At 44.6% G+C, this 20,718-nt stretch overlaps 3 pseudogenes across 1 annotated transcript; 2 read left to right on the top strand and 1 right to left on the bottom strand.

Moving 5' to 3' along the window:
• The first annotated feature begins 745 nt into the window (after positions 1 to 745).
• LOC146177646 (uncharacterized) lies at positions 746 to 5,716 on the top strand (annotated as a pseudogene). Its single transcript, XR_014701357.1, has 6 exons — positions 746 to 776; positions 2,892 to 2,920; positions 3,960 to 4,207; positions 4,289 to 4,417; positions 4,666 to 4,764; positions 5,075 to 5,716. The product of XR_014701357.1 is annotated as an uncharacterized LOC146177646 (transcript).
• A 5,519-nt stretch (positions 5,717 to 11,235) lies between these two features.
• Positions 11,236 to 12,977, top strand: LOC146177645 (uncharacterized; annotated as a pseudogene).
• Positions 12,978 to 17,272: 4,295 nt separating this feature from the next.
• LOC146177644 (uncharacterized) lies at positions 17,273 to 19,717 on the bottom strand (annotated as a pseudogene).
• Between the last annotated feature and the right edge of the window lie 1,001 nt (positions 19,718 to 20,718).

The raw sequence follows: 20,718 nt of genomic DNA, 5'->3' as shown, positions 1-20,718 counted from the left end.
TCATCTTGTCATCGTGCTTTTTTATTTCGAAATTAAGCCGCTTTTCTTCAAGAGCAATGCGTAAGCGCTCTATTTCATTGTTGCCGCTTCCACGTGCCGCCAGAAAGTTAAGTGCAGCCTTGTTGTGCCTCTGCACGCCTGCAGAAAACTGTGCAAACATGAGTATATTGACATGAAATAGCAATCATTTTAAACAGAAGTGGTGCTCTTTCTAGAAACTAGAAAATAAACATACTTGTGTAGTATTCAAAGCACGCAACATTTTACAAATAATGTAGTTGAAACGTAACTGCCTTGGTCAAAAATATATAGCAGAAGTATTTAAAGCACAATTGCAACACTCAAAAAGCATCCACTGAAAAAGTGCCAGTGGATGCTTAAGAAGCTAGTTAATAGTCCAAAAGAAATGGTATTGCCTGGGCCTGTACCCTTCTGTGCCACATGGCTTCAACAATCCCTTGCATGTTGATGTGTGCATGTATTTTTGTTGTGTATGATCATAGAACAGAGCTTATTCATACATATACCAGTTCTCTGTGATGATATCGGGTGGCAATACCCGAGTCGCTACGGGCAGCTGTGCTGGATCTGCTGCATGAGTGCCATTAGGGTGTTGAAAAAAGGAAGTTAGTGGCCAGCAGTCACGTTTGGTGGCCAGGGATTGATGCAGACATCACTATGAAAGTGGACCGGTGCACAGTTTTTCAGGTGCATCGAAGGCTGTCAAGGCAATGCAACTGGCACCATGGCCATTCCCGGAGCGGGCATGGTCCCAGGTACACATAGACTTTGGGGTACCTTTTCAAGGCATGTACTTTTTGATACTTGTGGACGCATACTCGAAGGGGGTAGATGTGGTTTGGGTACCGTCGCCATCGGCGGAGGCCACATTGCATGCCTACGCACTATCTTCGCCAGCCATGGGTTGCCTGACGTGGTGAGCGACAATGGTCCAGCATTCGCAAGCGCACAGTACAAGACATTCTTGGCTAGGAATGGTGCTTGGCCTATCCTGATTTCACCATACCATCCTGCGCCAAATGGGGCTGCAGAGCGGATTGTGCAAACCATAAAGGACAAGGTTAAGAAGGTGCTACCTCCTCAACTGCTAGTGATCTCACTGCTTTACAAACATCAGTGCGTCAACAGTTATCCAGGGTTCGCCGCCCCGTGCAACGGTATACACCATAGTTTCAACTTGGCGCAGAAGGATTGTTGTGGTGGTAACTAGCGCCGCTAAGATGTTGTATCGGTAACCAGCAGCACGGAGTGGACATCCACAGGAGGCAGACTGGATGGGGGCGTTGACTGGACTGGACGCTGTGTCTCATGCTGTGTCTGGTGATCCGTGTGCTTGGATTAGGGCTAGCTGGTTGGACAACCGCCATGCTAAACGCGTGTAGTTGGGGATAATAAAAGTGCAGTAACACTTGTAACAAAAGTGAGAGTTGCAAACATCCTCAAACCCAGACACCAAAAGTAAGCACCTCTTACCTCCTACAAGCTTCTGCCTGAACAATGAAAATGACACTATGTCCAGTGCTTATACAAAACAGGTGGCCTAAAAGTAAAGCAGAATAACAGGATTCCCGCCTTGCTTTTTAGAGAAACCAGCAGGCACGACATCAGGCCTTGTCTCATGCATCACTAAGCGCTTCAAACTGTGCTGCATTTTAAAGAGAATGGTAGCACAAAGTAGTGCACTTGCGGCTCCTAAAGTTTCGTCCCCATTTCAAATCTCTCTAAACGACTATGTACACAAGCAGACCTCCATCACTGAGGGTTTCTTTTGTAAACATTTTTGAAAATTCTGTACTGTGGACTAGTCGGTATAGAGAATATTTTTCCTCAAAAACCAATGTGCCCATATTATGCTATGCTATGAAGTATGCTATGATCACAAAACCTTGTTTGTTCTATCACAGGCCAAAAACTGACAGCACGCACTTCTGGATGCAGTAAACCCTAACAAAAGGGGCACATATTCGCTTATCAGCCTGCCTTACCCAAAGCCTTAAGAGTCATTTGCACTCTGCTGGCTGGAAGGGCGATTTGACTCGTTTGGGCTTGGCCCCCTGGGACTTCCCAGCTCTCCTGGGCATAGCTCTTCGAGGATGCCTGGCTCACTGCAATATGCCTCTGGGCTGGTTGCAGTAGGTGGTGACCCTCTATATATCTTCTTCAGCAGAACTGCTGCCTCTATAATACCTTGAGTGTGGCCATCTTAAGAGAAGAAAAGAATAGGTGAAACCAAACCTAAAACCAGCAATCGCATGAAATAATCTGAATCTACAGGGTCTTGAATATTTGGGGGCTGGGATTTAAAAAATTCCTATGCAAAATCTACTGCCCCATTCGAGCTGAAATAACGTTCACAAAGTAGCAAAATATCGTCTACGTTATCTGATAAGTGATTCAACATCGGTACTTGCCTAGATTTTCCGAAATCGAGAAAAAACTGCTCTCGGCGGCGTGCACAATTTTCGCAGAAGAGAGTCGAAAAGCTTTTTTGACATGATGCGTCATCTGTCGGGCAGCGAGGCAAGCGCGCCAACGGCCGGGATGGAGCTTGTCTCACTGCTCGACAGATGACGTATCATGTCAAAATAGCTTTCCGACTCTCTTCTGCGAAAATTGTGCACGCCGCCGAGAGCAGTGTTTCCTCGATTTCGGAAAATCTAGGCAAGTACCAATGTTGAATCACTTATCAGATAACTTAGACGATATTTTGCTACTTTGTGAACGTTATTTCAGCTGGAATGGGGTAGTCGATTTTGCATAGGAAGTTTTTAAATCCCAGCCCCCAAATATTCAAGACCCTGTACTTGGATGCAACTAAAATTTAAATTGGTTTCGAAATTTCGTTTAACCCTTTTCATTACCTTCCACAGAGGTGAGCAACAGTAAGATACAGGCACTGGTAAGCTGCCATTCAAGATTTGAGAGTACTTGCGGAATGTGTTCTATACCAATTTTATTCTTGGAATTATTTAACTTGTGTGTCTGGATATGCAGTCAATAAGTAGATATATTCCCGTATCACTTCCTGGGCCTTGCTATCTGTCATATCAAGCTAGAATTAAGCATGAACTGAAAATAAAATGTAATATGCGCTATTTCCACTATGACCCAATGACTAGTGTGCCAGATATTGATATCTAAAGGTTCCAGCAATGCTGATTAAAATGACATTAACACTTATGTAATGTTCCACAATTTAGATACAAAAATAAGTGCTTTCACTAACAGAATCCTTCCCTGTTTTACAAAGATATCAACTGTTTTCCTGACTACGCAGGGCAGACTTCCCACAGTAAGATATTAATTTCGAAATTACATCCGCAGCAGACACAGGTCAGATGGAGGAGACGACTATTTGCTGCGGTTTTAATTTCCAAATGTATCACCAACTGGGCTACTTATCTGCCCTCATAAGTGATATTAATCATATTTGATATAAGCAATTAGACAAGCATTTTTGAGGTAACCTGCTGCAGCAACCAGAATTTCATGCAATGGCCATCGCGTCACTCGCCGCCATATGAAATGTAGAAGAAACGAAAATCCCATTACGCACTTAACGCACAGTCTCTCTCGTGCTACAGACACAAACAGAAACAGAAAAAAAAAATGTCACATAACCGGCTTACAAAGCGGAGGAAAATTATCTTCCTGTTTCACGTGGTCTTCATAGTATGACATGGCTGCAGCAACTCTGCCGTTCCTAACTAGGGCACGGGTTGCGCACGCTGTTTCTTGCGCTGATCTCTCTATTTGCGGATTTTCTCGGCACTGCAGGCCGCACCTCAAAGCTAAATTCATTGGACATATCAGCAACGTGCTGATGTGGTTCGTCCAGTTCTGCCGTATACTCTTCTTCGGTGCCGGACCTATTCGGTCGTTCCAGCGATGGTGGCGACGCCACACGGCCCTCCTCCGAAGCAATAACTCGGTGATAGCATTACCCGGCGTGGCTGGCCGCCTGCTTGCAATGGACGCCTCGGACGCGCCGGAACGGAAAAAAAACGAGCAGCAATCGCATGTGCAGCGTACCGCAATGCTCAAATCGTGCTGTGTCGGGGAAAGTAAGCCTGCACGCGTTCCCCAAGGAGAATAAACTTAAAAAATTGTGGGCCATAAAGATGCGCATCGGCAAAAAGGTCACCGCCGAGATGTAAGCAGGAAGACTTCTTCTGGAGCCGTCTAAGTAAGTTTTTCGCGTCCCATTGAATTGTTCAGTGTATAATTTATTCTGAACTTACTGTCACTACTACGTTTTCTTACAAAGACGACCACCTAAAGCCTTGTCTGCAGCGTCTGAAGAAACGTGTCGTGCCCTCGCTGAAAGTGCCTGTGCGGACGTACAAAACCCACGTAATGCCCCGACCGAGCAGAAGGAAGACGAGAGCCACTCACGGTACGCATGGAACTCCTGTGTTTATTTTTTAGACCAAGAATAGCCTTCTGCACTTGATCGATGCCTCTTCATTTCGGCGCCGACATTAACCAGTTTCTCGGTTCATGGCACTCATGCGCTTGGTAAGCGGCGCTTAGTGAAGTTAGCTGTTTCATTGGTTAGAGTGATATATTGCAAAGATGTTGCAAATGCATTAGCTTTTTTTTTTTGCTCCATACTACTATACGGCCTAACTGCCAATTTTTCAGGAAACAATCATTCAGCCGATCATCCAGGTACAGCTGAGTCCCGGGAGGAAGCTTGCGCTTGCACACATTCAATCGATCCACATGGAGATCAAAACTGCGGTAAGTACTCATTTCAGAAAGTGTTGCACAGTTTGCTTTCCAATAATTGCCAGTGAGCATGCTTTAAATGCTTCAGCTGTGCCTTTTCACATTGTGTGTAACTGTGCCACCAGCACTGCACCACAATTTAGTTTCTATGAGAGGCGACATGACTGTGTATGTGGTGAGGTACACAGGACACCGTACTTGAGACCTCAGTCACTGCATGGGTGTATTGTTCATTCGGATTGTGTGTAGTCTGCAAACAAATTCCAACGCTTGTCTTGTGAAACTGTTCATGCATTATTTCCTTCATATCTGTGTACTACAGATCGACCTGTCCAAGACTCGCTTCCTGCGGTAAACTCATGTCCAGGTTTCCATCTAGAAAATGAAAAAATGCCAACTGGTAAGTTTCTTAAGTGTTACAACTTTTGAAGTATTGCAACTTTTTTTTTGAGGTAGATTAATCATATTTCATAAAATCTGTCAACATGACTCTACTAGTGTTTCAGGGTGCCATCCTCTTCTCTGTCAATTCATTTTGCTCCCTTCCTGAAATACCGACAGAAACCCTTTTCACCCTGTCGTTATCTCTGCAACTTATGTCTAGATTCATCTTGCCTCAATAAACCTTTCTTCTGTGATAACCTGGGACCTTGCCACTGTGGTTGTCATGCTGCTATCCGAATTCTCCTACTTACTGTGACTCTCCCCATGTCTTGGCATTCCTGGCAATAATGAGCTGTGATAGTGAACTTACTCCTTGGCAGTTCGGCGGCAGTGCACCTAGGGCACCTAACCTAAAGATATCTGCTCTTGCAGGAACGCGCTACATCACGGATCACGAAACCGACGGCCGCCAAGTGATCGATAGCAAGTTTGTGTTCACCCGACTGTCAAGACTGCGCAGCTGTCCTGCGCCTCAAGAGGGCGTCAACCACAGCAGCTGCTGGCTTTATAAGCCGTGATCGGACGGGCAGTGGATGCAGTTCGGCGGCAGTGCACCTAGGGCACCTAACCTAAAGATATCTGCTCTTGCAGGTAAGAAGAATTGCATATGTATTAACTAAAAGATTTCGTGTGTACTGCTGCCGAACGACTGCTCTTGAGTGTATTTGGCCCTGTTTTGAATCACTTAAAATACAGAATGACGAATACGCGGAGCAACACGAAGGCTGCCGAGGGAGCCTTGCAGAATAATTGTACTTGCAGTGAACTGAAAGAGGAACTAACAGCCATTAGGTTAACGTTGGAGGAGCTCAGAGAAGCAAGATAAGATCTAGGAGATCTCAAAGCCTTGAAAGAGGAAATTCAAGACCTCGTTCAGCAAAACAAGGATCTTAAAAGCCAGAATGCTAGACTCGTTCGAAGGCTAGAGGAGTTGGAACAATATCAGCGTTCCAATAACATCGAACTCAAAAGTGTCCCTCTCGAAGGTGAACCAATAACTGTCGTAAAAAAAATCGGGCATCTTGTTGCAGAAGAGGTTGACGAAAGTGACATTGATATATGCCACAGAGTTCCAACTTCCAAGCATAACGAGTCTAACATAATTGTCCGTTTTGTGCGGAGAAGTAAAAAGAACGCCTTACTTGCAAAGACAAGAAAAATGCGACTGGGCACAAAAATGCTTGGCTTTGATGAGAACACTCATGACACTCGGCCTGTGTTTGTCAACGAACACTTAACAAGGTACGGCAAACAGCTTCTTGGAGCTGCCACCAAGAAAAAGAAAGAGGTTAATTGGAAGTTTGTGTGGACTAATGGAGGCAAAATATTTGCCCGACAAAACGAGACATCTACAGTCCTGCGCATTTTTTCTGCCGATGACCTTGACAGCATGACCGCGTAAAAAGAAAAAAAAAACATGCCGCTGAAAAAAAACAATCGGAACAAGTAATGGCTGAGCATGCCACCACGACCATGCCTTGTGATTGCATGTGCAGATATTACGACTATCGTTCTTCTAACGACACATATGCAAATCTTCATGAGCGTTTTTCAACATTGATCTAAATATGCGCAGCATCAGAAACAAACACGAAAAACTACTCGATTTATTCGAAAACACTGTAGTTGAGTTTGATCTCGTGCTTATTTCAGAAACCTGGTTGACAGCAAATGATAACCCACCGCATCTTGATAACTACGTGTGTCATGGCCTTGAACGAAATTCTGGGCGTGGTGAGGGAGTCGCTATCTACGTCCGAAAGCATCTATCTCATGTAGTAGTGTCTGAATTTTTTTTTATCGACCAACATGTTGAGTGTCTAACCGTGCGTCTCAAATCGGTTATCGTCGCAGTGGTGTACCGACCACCATACGGAAATAAAACAAATTTCTTTTCTTTTGCCGATGATATGTTAAACCACTTAAGTAACACCGGGACTAAGTTTGTTGTTATGGGTGACATGAATGTAAACCTAATGGCGGGGGATGTGAATTCCAGAACTTTTAGCGATATAGTGAATTCCTATGCATGTTCTAATCTTGTCTCCTTAGCCACGCGCATTACGGAGCACAGTGCTACATTATTAGACGTCTGTGTCACAAACGTGGACCCACTGCACGCTTCGTCTGGCGTATTATCACTTGCCATAAGTTATCATCTGCCCATTTTCTGTTTTATACCGATCGTACATAAAGAAAAAATTAAAAACGATTCACCTTCATGTCGTAACATATCTAGCAAGGCACTAAAGGATTTTCGCCGTTTGATAGAAGAAACTGATTGGGAATCTGTTTTCAATGAATCAAACCCGAACATTGCGTACACTCTATTTGCCGAGAAACTGAAACACTGCTACAATAAAGCATTTCCGTTGAGTGCAAGGAGCATAAAATACAAAAACAAAATTTGGAAACCATGGATAGATGCAGTACTCTTAGGCAGGATTAGACACAAACACAAATTGTACCATTCCTTTATAAAAACTCGGGATGTCAGTAAGCTTGTAGAATTCAAAAAATATCGCAACCGACTTAATAAAGAACTTAAGCAAGCAAAGTTAGATTACTATGAAAAGTTGTTTACCCGTGTTTCCAATAACCCTAGGAAAATTTGGCAAGAGGTCAGAAACCTTACGCACTGCAGTCCTCGTAAGGAAACTATTCAGGTTTCCTAGCCACACGGAAATCTTAGTAGCACAACAGCTGCTGATACCCTCAACAACCATTTCATAAAAGCGGAAAATACACTTCCACTTGCCCACCTGTACAAGAACTTGTCTTACCGAAACCTGCTATTCTGAACTCATTGGCAATGTCGCCAACCACACCACTTGAAACTGAGCGACTGATAGAAAATCGTAAAAATAGCACTGCGGCCGGCATTGATGATATTAAGGCAATTCCTACAAAATATATTTCCGATCTAATCTGTGTCGTTCTTACCCATATTGTTAATAGTATGCTGGAGACTGGAATATTTCCTGATCAACTCAAAATAGCAAGGGTGAGTCCAATTCATAAAGGTGGGAGTGATTACTTAGTCAACAACTTCCGTCCCATATCAGTGCCCCCCTTTTGTCAAAAGTTTTTGAGGGTGTTATAAACGTCAGAATGGAAGATTTCATAAGAAAACATAACGTAATCTATGAGACACTATAAGGATTCTAAAAGAATAAGTCAACTGAACAGGCTTTACTAAACATTAAAAACGAAATAATACGCAATATTGAACAAAGACTCTACACAGTAGGTATATTTCTGGATCTTCAGAAGGCTTTTGATTCGGTGGACCATGAAATATCATTAATGAAGCTTTACGACTACGGTATACGAGGTGTCGCATTAGATCTAATAAGAAATTATTTGACTAATCGTTCCCAATATGTTACAATAAATAATGCGCATTCATCATTATTAAATGTACTGTACGGCGTACCGCAAGGATCAATTCTAGGACCGATATTGTTCAATTTATACATTAATGACATCTGCAATATACCAAGTTCGCCAAAATTAATTATACAGGGCGTTTCATCTAAGATTTTACCTATTTTTTAAAAATAGGAAAATTAAGTTTTATTGTTGGTTCTTCTTTTAGCTGTTGTATTAAGAGTAGAGAAAAATCAGGAGCGTTAAAGGGTACTAATTAGCTTATTAATTAACTAAGATTACCTAATTAACTTTTTATTTATACCAGCTAGGAGCTGCTTTCAAATTGCAACAGTGAGCTACCGGTGTGAGAACGCCAAATAGTATTTTAAACGACAAGAAACGCGCACTTCTTAAGGACTGCAGCGCTGGCAATTCTGGCCGCTTTCGGCGCACGAAAACGAAACCTAGCAGTCGAGGCGCGCAGTCACGCACGCCCATGAGTGACGCAGCCGTGACGTCACCGAGAGAAACCAGCCGTCTGTAGGCGGCCGCTGCCGCCCGCGAAATACGCGCCTGGAGCAGCGTCACGGTTTGGTAGGATCTTGAGATATCACCAACGCATTGCGGGCGAAGCTTGTCATGGTGCGGGCGTAGCGCTGATGGTATGGGCAAATCAGCCCTCCCTCTTGACTACAAGCTTTGGCTCCCAGAGGGTGAAATAAAAAGAAAAGCAGTACATGCACAGATATCGCACCACTGGATGTGATGACGCAGCGCCAGACGAGTATTTCACGAGCGGCAGCAGCCGCCTTCAGACGGCTTGATTCGCCCGGCAACGTCACGGCTGCGTCACTCGTGGGCGAGTACAATTCCGCGCTTCATCAGCTAGGTTTCGTTTTCGTGCGTCGAAAGTGGCCAGAATTGCCAGTGCTGCAGTCCTTAAGAAATGCACGTTTCTTGTCGTTTAAAATACCATTTGGCATTCTTACACCGGTAGCTTACTGTTGCAATTTAAAAGTAGCTTCTAGCTGGTATAAAGAAAAAGTTAATTAGTTAATCTTAGTTAATTTTTAAGCTAATTAGTACCCTTTAAGGCTCCTGACTTTTCTCTGCTCTTAATACAACAGCTAAAAAAAGAATCGACAATAAAACTTCATTTTCCTATTTTTAAAAAATAGGTAAAATCTTAGATGAAACACCCTGTATACGCAGATGACACTAATCTTTTCTTCGCAGGCAGATCGCTCATTTCGCTCCAGGACACAGTGAATAACTACCGCAACTCACTATCCCTCTGGCTCGATGTTAATAAATGAAGGTTAAACATACACAAAACCATATATATAATCTTTGCACCAATAAATAAGCCTCTATGTTGCAAAATCGCCATCAATTTCCGTAATAAGCTGCTAGATCAGGTATCGACACAAAAATTTTTGGGTGTGTGGTTTCAGAATAACTTATCTTGGAATACGCATGTTAGTCGTCTAGCAGGGGACTTAAGTCGAGCTGTTGGGTGTCTGTATAAGATTAAGAACCTCGTTCCACTTTGGCTGAAAAAAATGTTGTATTATACCCTCTTCTACTCTCGACTGTCTTACTGCGCACTCGTCTGGGGAACTACGACAGCCCAAAATTATAAGAACTTAATTTTATTGCAGAAGAAAATGCTGAAAATATTTGAAAACTTTTATGGCAAGCCCCATCTTCTCCCAACGCATCTGCTTTTTTCACAACATTTAATAATCAAAGCAAACCAGGTCTACTACTACAAGCTCGTACAGTACATTAACAACAATAAGTTATATAAAGCTTCTGATTCAAACCCAAGTTCACAGTATTCTTTTCGCCGAGTACTCAGAAGGTCACCTGCCACAAGAACAAACTACGGCCGGCAACACACAGACTATCAGATACCGTTTCTGTTGAATCGTGTAGATACGCTTGTAAACTTTAACAAACCTGTCACCAAAAAGTTTCTTAAAGCCCTATTACTCAAGCATGACATCGCAATTGCATAGTTTAATTTTTTGTTTTGTGTTTTTTGTATCAGAGGTTACATGTGCTTTTCTTTATTATTTTGCAAGTGTTCTATACTGTATCACTAAGTTCAACAAACGGTTTTATTGATATCGTCTACAGCGGTATGTTTCATCTGTTTCATTAATTGCAGTTGGTTTATTACATAGCAATCCGCAATAAAATGCCAATCTTTTGTATTTCTTTTTCCTATCCATAGTTATTTGGAGTGACTCAGCTTCATGCAATCAAATTTCTGTATTTGCGCTTTGTGTTTATGATTCGAAGTGCTCTTTTGTATGTTTTGTATACGTTTTTTCAAACTGCACGCTGAACGTCATCCGGAGCGGAAGCCTTTGTCAGGCTCTGTAGTCTTTAGCTTTCGCTCCGGCTTTCTGTAATAGAAAGGAACAAATAAAGAAAGAAAGAAAGAAAGAGTGCTTAAATTTCCAGCAAATAGGCTGCTGTCGCTGCTATTACCACTTCAACTACCACTAGTGCTGCTACTATCTCTCCTCCTCCTACTATACCACTACTACTGCTGCTATTGATACTACTGTGCCACTACTCATGCTACAATTACTACAGCTACTACACCATCGCTATGACAATTACTACCACCGCTACCCTATTTTTCATTTCAGGACAAAGAGAAGAGGAGCTGTGCTACCTTCTCCATCAGTTAAAGGAACAACCGAATGCAGACAAGGAAGTGCAGGCTAATGTGCTGCATGACATGGCCCAGAAGTTCAAAATCACAGAACTTCTCACTACAGACTCCAAACTGAATGCCTTCACTGGAATTCCTAATATGAACATTCTCAACAAGATTGTTCAGCTCCTGGAGAGGCACGAAAGAGAGAACAAGTTGGAAGCCACTGCAAAAGATAGAGTTCTGTTAGTGTTTATTATTCTGAGGCAAGCCATTTCTTTTTGTTCAATTGGTGTGCTCTTTCAATGCAGTGCATCATCTGTACACAGGTATTTTGTGCATACACTTCCCCTTCTTGCAGCGATTCTTGAATCAGCCATTTAATGGCCTTCAACAGATGAAGTATTAAACAATATGCCCGTTCACTTTGAAAAATACAATAGAGTAAGAGGGGTGGTAGACTGCACAGAAATTGCAGTTGAACGGTCGAGTTGTGTGACATGCAGACTACTAACCTACTCCCAGTATAAGTCAACTTATACCATAAAATTTCTTGTATGTGTTAGCCCAGGAGGCACAATTTCTTTTATTAGTAATGCTTTTGGTGGACGGGCGTCCGACAAAGCAATTACAACACTGTGGCCTTCTCGACAAATTTGAATCTTTCACTGACATCATGGTCGACAGAGGTTTTTTATTGATGACCTATGTGCAACTCGTGCTGTGGGCATTATTAGGCCCCCCTTCCTAGGAAAGGAAAGCCAGCCACTTCAACAAGGATTGTCTTTCCGCCTAGAAATGTTATACCATCAGGGCTGTAGCCGAGCCATGGCACCTCAGGTGCAACTATGAGCTCGAGCCTGTTAACATGAGTATTTTGCATTTGTTCATACTCGTGAATAGCAAGTGGTTCATTTTCTGTACCATAAGCTGTCGCTTTGTTGCCACCAAAAGTGCGGTTTTGATACAGTCTTTCAATTTTTGATTCCCATGTGCGATTTCCTGTTTCTTCAAACGTGTAGATTTCTCTACAGATGCTGCCAGTTATTCTTTTTTTTCTTTCACTTTGCCAGAATGTGCATTGCTGGCTCACTGTGCATTTACATCACTGCTTTGCGCTCTCTGCTGTCAGGCACACCTCATTCTCGTAAAATTCTCTCTTTTGTAGTCAGCATTTCGAGAGAAAATCTTTTCACTGACATTTTCAGTCCACTGCAGAGATTTTCAAAAAAATGAAACTCTGTATAATCTTTCAGAAGAGAGTTCATGTAGTCCTGTCAAAATAAGGTGTAAACTGTGCAAAAAACATCTGTGGTGTTTTGTGTTTGCAGTGTTTTCGGTTTCCTGACCCGTGTCTTGTGCTTGGCAAGTGCAGTCAGGTGCAGCTTCTATCAATTGATTTAGGGTATAGTCTTGCACATCTTGAAAGAATCTTTTCTGTGTTGACCGCTGCACGTGACAAAATTCGTTCACTGGCCGTGGCTCCAATAAGTTGCATGAGGCAACAAGGCCCCACTGCTGCTGAACATCTGTGCAGGAAAGCATATCCAGACTGTCTTTGCTTGCCCTGAATATGAAAAAACATAAACAATAAACAGAAGTAAGCTTTTCCGACTTGCTATTCCTTATTCAGACAAACAAGCTCTTCTAACCGGCAACCAATGCAAAACAGATTAAACCCTTAAGATATACTTGAACAATTTTGACAATGTAGGCAATGGGTGGGAGGCATACTCGACTGCGTGAAACTCCCAAATGATACAACAAAAGAAAATATATACTGGTTCAAATAAATCAGGGTAGCAAAAAAATGCTTGCACTGTCCAGAAAGGCCTGCCTTGCATGTGCATGTTCCCTGAAAAAAAAAAAAAGGAGATGGCTAGATCAGATGCAGTCACAGCAGAAATTTGTAAATGAAACGTTTAAATCACTGACTAGTGCGCACTGCTCAATTTTTGTAAACATGAAACTAGTTACAAGCTCGCGTGGTGTTCGCATGACACTGAATTATTTGTTAGGAGCTTTAAAAATTAAGGCAGCTCAGACTATGAGAGATAACATAGTAGATAAGACTGGTCATTTCGACCACTTGGGGTTCCGTAACGTGCTACTCTGACATCGTAAAGTACGCTGGATTTTGCCTCCATCGGAATGCGACTGCCGCCGCCGCGATTTAACCCACATATTTCGGTTAAGTAACAGATCACAACCACCGAGCTACTGCGGCGGTGAATTACTGTTGCTTGTCACAGCCGTTTTATTTCTGGACGTGATTAAGAATCCAGCGATAGATAGGCATGAAAATTTACAAACGAATCTGGTACTGGCATGCGGCTGCATTAAATGAAAAATAAAAATGTGGCTTCGTACCCATGATCATTTTCAGGCTATTATCAACATGCTCACCTTTACGGAGTCTGTATCTTAACACACTGCGACGTTTACGCAGTGCGGAGGACCTTTCATCGCACTCGTCTGAAGACACGGCGATTCAACATTGACCACACTGTCTGCGATGTTCTTGATGCCGCAGCATACGATGTGGCCGGCGTTGAATGTCGCTTCGCCTTAAAATTACGCACCTTTGCGTTTCTTTACCGAGCGAAAGTATAGTGTTCAACGAAACGAGTGAGCCGGACGCGCTTTGCTGCTCGAGACGCGCGCGCTTGCGACGTCGTGTTAGCACCCTCTCGGTCGCCATGTTGAAGTGCCGTTGCGCCCCCTATAGTCGCTGGAATGACCGAATAGTTTGAAATGAACAATATATTTTAGCATCTTGAATCAGTGATAGTAAAGAAACTGTACTCACGAATTCTGACAGCTTCAGAGCTTGCCGCTTGCCGCTTGCTGCAGAAACTTGCGTAGCATGAGGAGCAGCCTCTCTCTAACACTGCGCACCAAGAAACTTCTCCTGGCCACTGGGAGGGGCGAAAAGGATTTAAACTGACTACCTTACCAAGGAGGCCAATGTCTTCTCTCATATGGAAGCTGGTCCTGCTACGCACATCGCGTTGGTGTTGACACGTCGTCCGCCACCATGTGAGCCGCCCTCTTCGACTTAGCGTTGCTTGACTTGGCTTGGCTATGCTCGTCTGGCAAATTGTTTAGTTTGCGGATTGACGATAACTTTCCAATGCGGTAATTGAGGTCCCGCAAAGTGCTCCAACCGCGGTAATGACCGCGCATGCGCAGATGTCGCCCGCATAGTCCGGTAAACTGTAGCCTAAACATGGTAACGATATGCTATATTTCTCTATTATGTGGCAAACCGGACCTGTTGAAACAAAACTTGAAGGCAAGGCGGGGGAAGAATGACAATGAGGAGAATAGCGCTTTGCCGTTTCGTCTCAGTCCTTGTCTTTTTGCGTAGCCGTGTTTTCATTGTCTACGTGGGCTGGCAATCAGGCCGCCCCTGCATTTCGTAGTGCTGCAAGAGTAGTTTTGCGGACACTAGAACAAGTGACATTTCAAATGTGGTTACATCCTAGCACCACACATCACCGTCGTAGAACCCTTCATCTCCTTCGTGGCCTCCATCGCCTTTTTTTTTTTTTTGCATTATATAAAGTTTTCTCTCTCTCTCTCTCCATCGCCTGACCGCCAGTAAGTCTTAATGTCCACATCTACCACTGAGACGAGGATGATGGCTCTTCCGCCGTCCTTCAACGTAGGCGTACTTTGGCGGTGCTATCGTAAACCTCCTGAAACACGAGAAAAGTAGACTCCACTTGGCCGCAGCAACAATTTTGACGAACAGACCCTAGCACGAAGGAGAAAAAGGCGAGTAGGCAGCGCGCGGCAATACCGTTGAAGCTTCCACGTGATTAGACCACGTGACAGCGTGCGGTTTTTCCACTACTGCTGTGCGCGCGCATGCGCGAATCAGCGCCGCGTGGTGTCTGCCGCGCGCGCAGCGTGGGAAATGCCGCGGTTACCCATGCTCGCCACAGCAGACAAGCCACACGCCTGCACCACAGCTACCAGGGCAGACGCGCGCATTAAAACATACCGACATCAGACCTAACTCGGAAAGCGAAAAACCAAAAACGGGGGAGGGAACGACGTCCTGAGCACCTGTATAGTGTTCTAGAATGCTAGAACAGTATAGCACTTCTTAATTGTGCATGCGATGGATGGATGAATAAGGGCCTTTAATGTATAGAGATGTAGACAAATAATTATGGACAAAGTCTCTGCATCAACAAGTCGACGTTGCTGAATAAAATGAAGTGGGCAATTCTGTCAGTTTTTTGTACAGCCCTTCCCCATTTTTTTTATTTATAAGTGTGCTTTGTTAATAGGTTTACTTGGGTGGCGGTGACACACATCACTTAAGCAACAAACTGCTAATATATTTTCGACTTACTATAGCCTTGATTATTCTAGCTAGCAATCTGATAAATAGCGTGCTTATTTCTAATTGTTAAAAGTTCTTTTTTCCCCTCCGCTGTCTTTAACCGTCAGATGCTTTGGTCCAGTGTTGAGCACGCATACGTCGTGTTGCAGCACCGTAACACGATGATCCTTTAGACATGCCTCCAGCAGTCAACACGGGACTTTTTTTGTTTCTTTTGCGACTGCTGTTGCAGCAAAAAGGAAGCCTTTTTGTGCGCTGATTCTTTAATTTAGCTTATATTATGAGTTCGATTGTACTACATAACCAGTTCCCCGTGCAATACTGTACTTGCTGGAGCCAAAAGTGAGCGTAACTGCATTGATACATTTCGGCTTGCACGTCATAGTCATCGAAACAAGAAGCCCTCAGTTTCCCATAAATTTCCTGTCGGCTTTTAGCGCCGGGAAAGATGGCTGAAGGTAATCAGAAGAAAGAAATAGCCAAGCACAAAAGCAAAGTATTCTGCACATTGCAGCTCGCATTTCGATCAATTATGCGAATTTCGGAAAGGCTCGCGTTTGCGTTGTCGAAGAAGGGTGTCATACCTGCATGACAGCATTTATGCTGACGACCTCTTACTTTGGATCACGCGCAGCAGTGACGGCCAGATTGAAGAGACTCTACAGACCGCCATCGAACGGATCGGAGATTATCTAAGCACAGTTGGCCTCACCTGCTCGGCGACAAAGTCCGAGTATATCATCATTCCTTCCCCGGGACGACGCCCTCCAAAGATACTTCCTGACATTAACCTCCAGGTGAAAGGAAATCCGATTCCTCGAACAGATAATATCAGGATCTTTGCATCTACAGGTCAACGGCAGCAACAACATCACGCTCCAATGCATCGACCAGTCGGTGGTACAGATCGGACGCCTCCTTAAGCGAATCTCCAACAAGCATCATGGCATGCGAGAGTCCGACCTCCTGCGCCTCGTTCAAGCTTTCATCTGCTCCCGTATCACCTACTCCGGACCCTACTTACGTCTCACTCGTGCCGAAAGCGAACGGTTAGAAGAGTCACTTCGAAAAGCGTACAAGACGGTCCTAGGTCTTCCCCTGTCCACAGCTACCCATAAGCTCATGGCTCTCGGAATCTCCAATTGCGTGAGCGAACTGATCGAAGCAACCCTCACCGCCCAGTGTGAGCGGCTCTCATCACACACGCTGGCCGAGAGGTACTGCAGCAAGTTGGGATCTCCCCGCGGAGATCAGCCCCTAGTTACACTGCACTTACACCGGAATATCGCCTAAATCTCCGCATCCCTCCCATTCCCAAACGGATGCACCCGGAACACCACGCCGAGAGACGAGCCGGTCGGGCTCGTAAATTCGAGAAACGCTTCAGCGGACGTCCGGACGTCACGTATACGGACGCCTCTTACCATCCATAGAGGCGAGCGATGGGGGCGGTAGCTCTCGCTCCTCACCGCAGCTGGTACACAGCCTGTAGCATTCACAATGCAGAAAGAGTCACCGCAGCTGAGGAGGTTGCCATTGCGCTAGTGCTAACCGACACTAATACCAAAGTCGTCATCAGTGATTCTCAACAGGCTATCCGCAACTACGATGCTGGCCGTATCTCTTGCCAGGCGTTACATATTCTACATTCTACACAGGGTTCATAGCTACCGGGAAGGAAAAAATTCAAGGGTTTTTAAGGACTTTCAAGGCCCTAAAAAAGAATTTTCAAGGACTTGAAACAAGACTTTTTGAGATGATAGAAAAAGACCACAACGTGCTTTACAGCAAGGAAGCACTTCTTTTACTGTACACTAGCAAAAGTAGGCACATTTTTCACAATAAATACTTAACTAGCTTCTTTTCTCAGACATATTGCACACACCCACAAAAAGAGGCCCATTCTCAAACAGTGGACTCGTGATTAAGTTCCTGAAGCTTTCCCTTCCACTTGTCATCAATTTCTGCAAGCCCCAGTTTTTCTTGTGCGGTTTTTCTTAAACTGTTGGACTTCACAATGAAGGTGATGTCGCTTGTAGCTTCTGCCCGCTCAGCGTAGTTGTCAGCACAAGCTGTTAAATCTGCAATTGTTGCCTCCAGCCTCGTCCTCTTCATCTTCATGCCGTGTATTTCTTCTTCAATGTGGCTTCTCTTTGATGCCTTTGACTGCTCGATCGCTTCATTTTTTATCCTCCAAGTAGGCTCGATAGCGGTTGTGTGCTGCCAAGACAGATCTACGCAACTGCTTTGTTATTACAATGTTCAGGATGCCACCAGCCTTGTTTACTGCATCGTAAACGATTCGCTGCGACACACGAGATCTGCTTCAGGTTTTCGACAGAGACGTGGCGGTTCACACTGAAGCCTCTTTCGACAGTTGCCTGCCCGTGGCTCAAGACGAGAAGTCGCACAACTTTCCACAAGTGCTTATAGGATGAGTCAACCGTCAAAAGCTCACGGTAGAACTCGTCTAGGCTAAAAGAGTGTTTGTCAAACTGCCGCAGGTTGTGTTTCTTCTCTTGCAAAAGTTCTGTGTATTCGCCTAGGACCGAATCACGCTCATGCTCACCCAATCGTCTAAGTGCAATGAGGGCATTTAATACTTTCCTGAAGCCTGTGAGGCACTCATCTGGCTTTGAGGTCATTTGGCGAGGGTCTAGCGAAGACAGACTCCTAACTAGATGATATGTCAGCGGGCTCTTTTGCAGAATTTTCTTGGTAGTACTAATAAGGAACTGTTTGCATTCCATCCTGAAGGCAAATACGTCCTTGGCGCTCACCTTTGCGGCTTTGACCATTTCTTCAGCTGCATGCCCAATGTCAACTTTCTCTGAAGATACATGGTTATTTGGGTCTACGAGATCCATTTTGAGCAAACCGACAACTGTCGTAGCTAACAGCACTGAGCACTTCATGAATCTTGTGAGAAGTTTCCTCACGAGACACTCCACATCTCTTTTTATAAAGAACATCAGTGGTTTGTCCATTTGGTATTCCGTGAGGAATGGTTTCAGAATCATCGCGATGCCGAGAACAAAGTTCAGTTTGGCCAACAGCAGTGAGTCCTGGCAAAATTCGCAGAGCTGTGTGCTTGACGCACACTTTGGCAAGTTCACCTCTTTCTTTTTTGCACATTCAACGTACCTTTTCACATCACCCCACAGCGCAATGGCACGTTCGATCACAACAACATTTTCTACCCAGCGATGAGCAACAAAGTTGAGAGGAAAGTTCATTTGGCCTGTCACAGTAGAGAAGTCTTCCCTTCGAGCTGGCGCATCATGAAAAATGGCACTGAGGCTTGAAACAAGATTCTCTATGCCCCACTTGCTGGCAACACCCGCCCTGTAAGCGTTATGTATGCAGTCCGCAAGTGCCAAGGTCCAAACACTGAACTTGATGATTCTGCTGCAAATATTCCTGCATTTCCCTAAAACACTTTAGGTTCACATTGGGGCCATCCATAGACAGCTGGACAGCTTTCGCCAGCGGTAAATCTGCCAAGGCAGCCAGAAGCTTCTCTTGAAGGTCTTCGGCAGTCGAATGTCCCATGAACACCGACGTATAATACCTCGTGGTTACCCGCTCGGGCTGAGTACTCCAGTACCGCAAATGGATGTCCATCTGTTTTTTTTTTTGCAGGCAGTCGTTCAAAGACTCATCAAACAGAACTGTGTAACCATCAGATTTCTCTAATTCACGTTGTAGGCACGAGAGAAAAAATGGTCTCAGACCATGGCACACTACGTATGCAGATTTTCTTTCACCGCAGGAAAATGACTTCGCGATTTCGCTTTCCGGAAACATTTTCTTGAACAGTTCCCCTGTGTGTGATGATGAGCTGTAGGAATAGTGTGATGTTACCATTTTCAGGGTCCACAGTATCTCCTCGTCAGTCACACACTCATGCGCTTTGCTCAGGCTGCTCACATACGACGACGTTGATGGAGCCGGCTCGATGCGTTGCTCACAAGCAATTGCCGTCACGTAGTTCCGCATGGTACTATTCGCCGTAGTCGCTTTCGTGTTCGCAATGTGTTTTCTGCTCTTCATATGGCTTTTGACGGCCGACTCACCCATTGATGACACATCGAAAGTTTTCCCGCATGCCTTGCACTTTGCCCGATGCAAGTTTGACGCATCCAGAGAAATCCACTCCCTATACGCAGCACTGTATAACCACGACTGCTGGAAATTGCACTTCCCGGGCATATTGCAGCTATGAAAGATGCAACAGCAACTATTCGCGCACCATGCTTTTCCACATCGAAGGTAGGCTTAGCTGCGGTCGCTGCCGCCACTGTAACCACGCTACTGCGTTGTTGCTACAGAAACGGATTGGATTGGATGCTTTGGTTGGCTCGAGTACGTAGTTGCCAGTTGTTCAAGAGGCATCCGCTAAAAACCGGCTGAACGAAAGCCTATCGAAGAAATTCAAGGCTATTTAACGACTTCAAAATAATTAAGGGTTTTCAAGGCCTTGAAAATGCTATTTTTTAATTCCAGGGTTTTAAAGGGTTTCACAGACTGCTACGAACCCTGCTACACCATCTTCGTCCACATCTCACTTACTTCTTTGGGCTCCAGCCAACGAGTTGCTCAGCGGAAACGCCCAGGCGCACACTCGCTCGAGATCTGAGCTGCCGAGCCGAGAGTATGATCAGCCACCCTGCTTCCGCTGACGCTAATATCTCGCGCGCTTCTCTACTCCACGTTATAGTGCCTAGAATATACTGACTAGTGTGCTGAGCGCGGGCGGCGCGGTGGCACCAGAGTTGATGCCTGCCGGCGGCACTGTGGTGCGAGAGGGTCCGAGCCAGTTTCTCGGGCACATTGGGCCGCGCTGCTGAGAGTTGGAAAGGGAGCTGCGCGTTGCTTTGGCTCACGTTTAATACTTTGTTCTACAGCTCTTTCAGGAGCTTAGGATTGATACAACGTTCTAACATGCTAATGTTAATATCGAATTGCTTTGTGCAGATTGCTCGAACTTGAAAGCTCGATCGGTACGTGAGCCACACGCTAACCCGGTAAACGCACATGAGAGCTTTCGCGTTTGGAGGAATTCAAACTCAAAGAATACAAGTCACGAAACACAGATTCGGTTTAATAGAACGAAGGCAGC

The sequence above is a fragment of the Amblyomma maculatum genome, chromosome 10, assembly GCF_055883805.1.
Source record: "Amblyomma maculatum isolate TAMU_Amacu chromosome 10, ASM5588380v1, whole genome shotgun sequence".
Classification (NCBI taxonomy): Eukaryota; Metazoa; Arthropoda; class Arachnida; order Ixodida; family Ixodidae; genus Amblyomma; species Amblyomma maculatum.
Note: the sequence above shows the minus strand (reverse complement) of the source record. Positions and strands in the feature narration are given on the sequence as shown.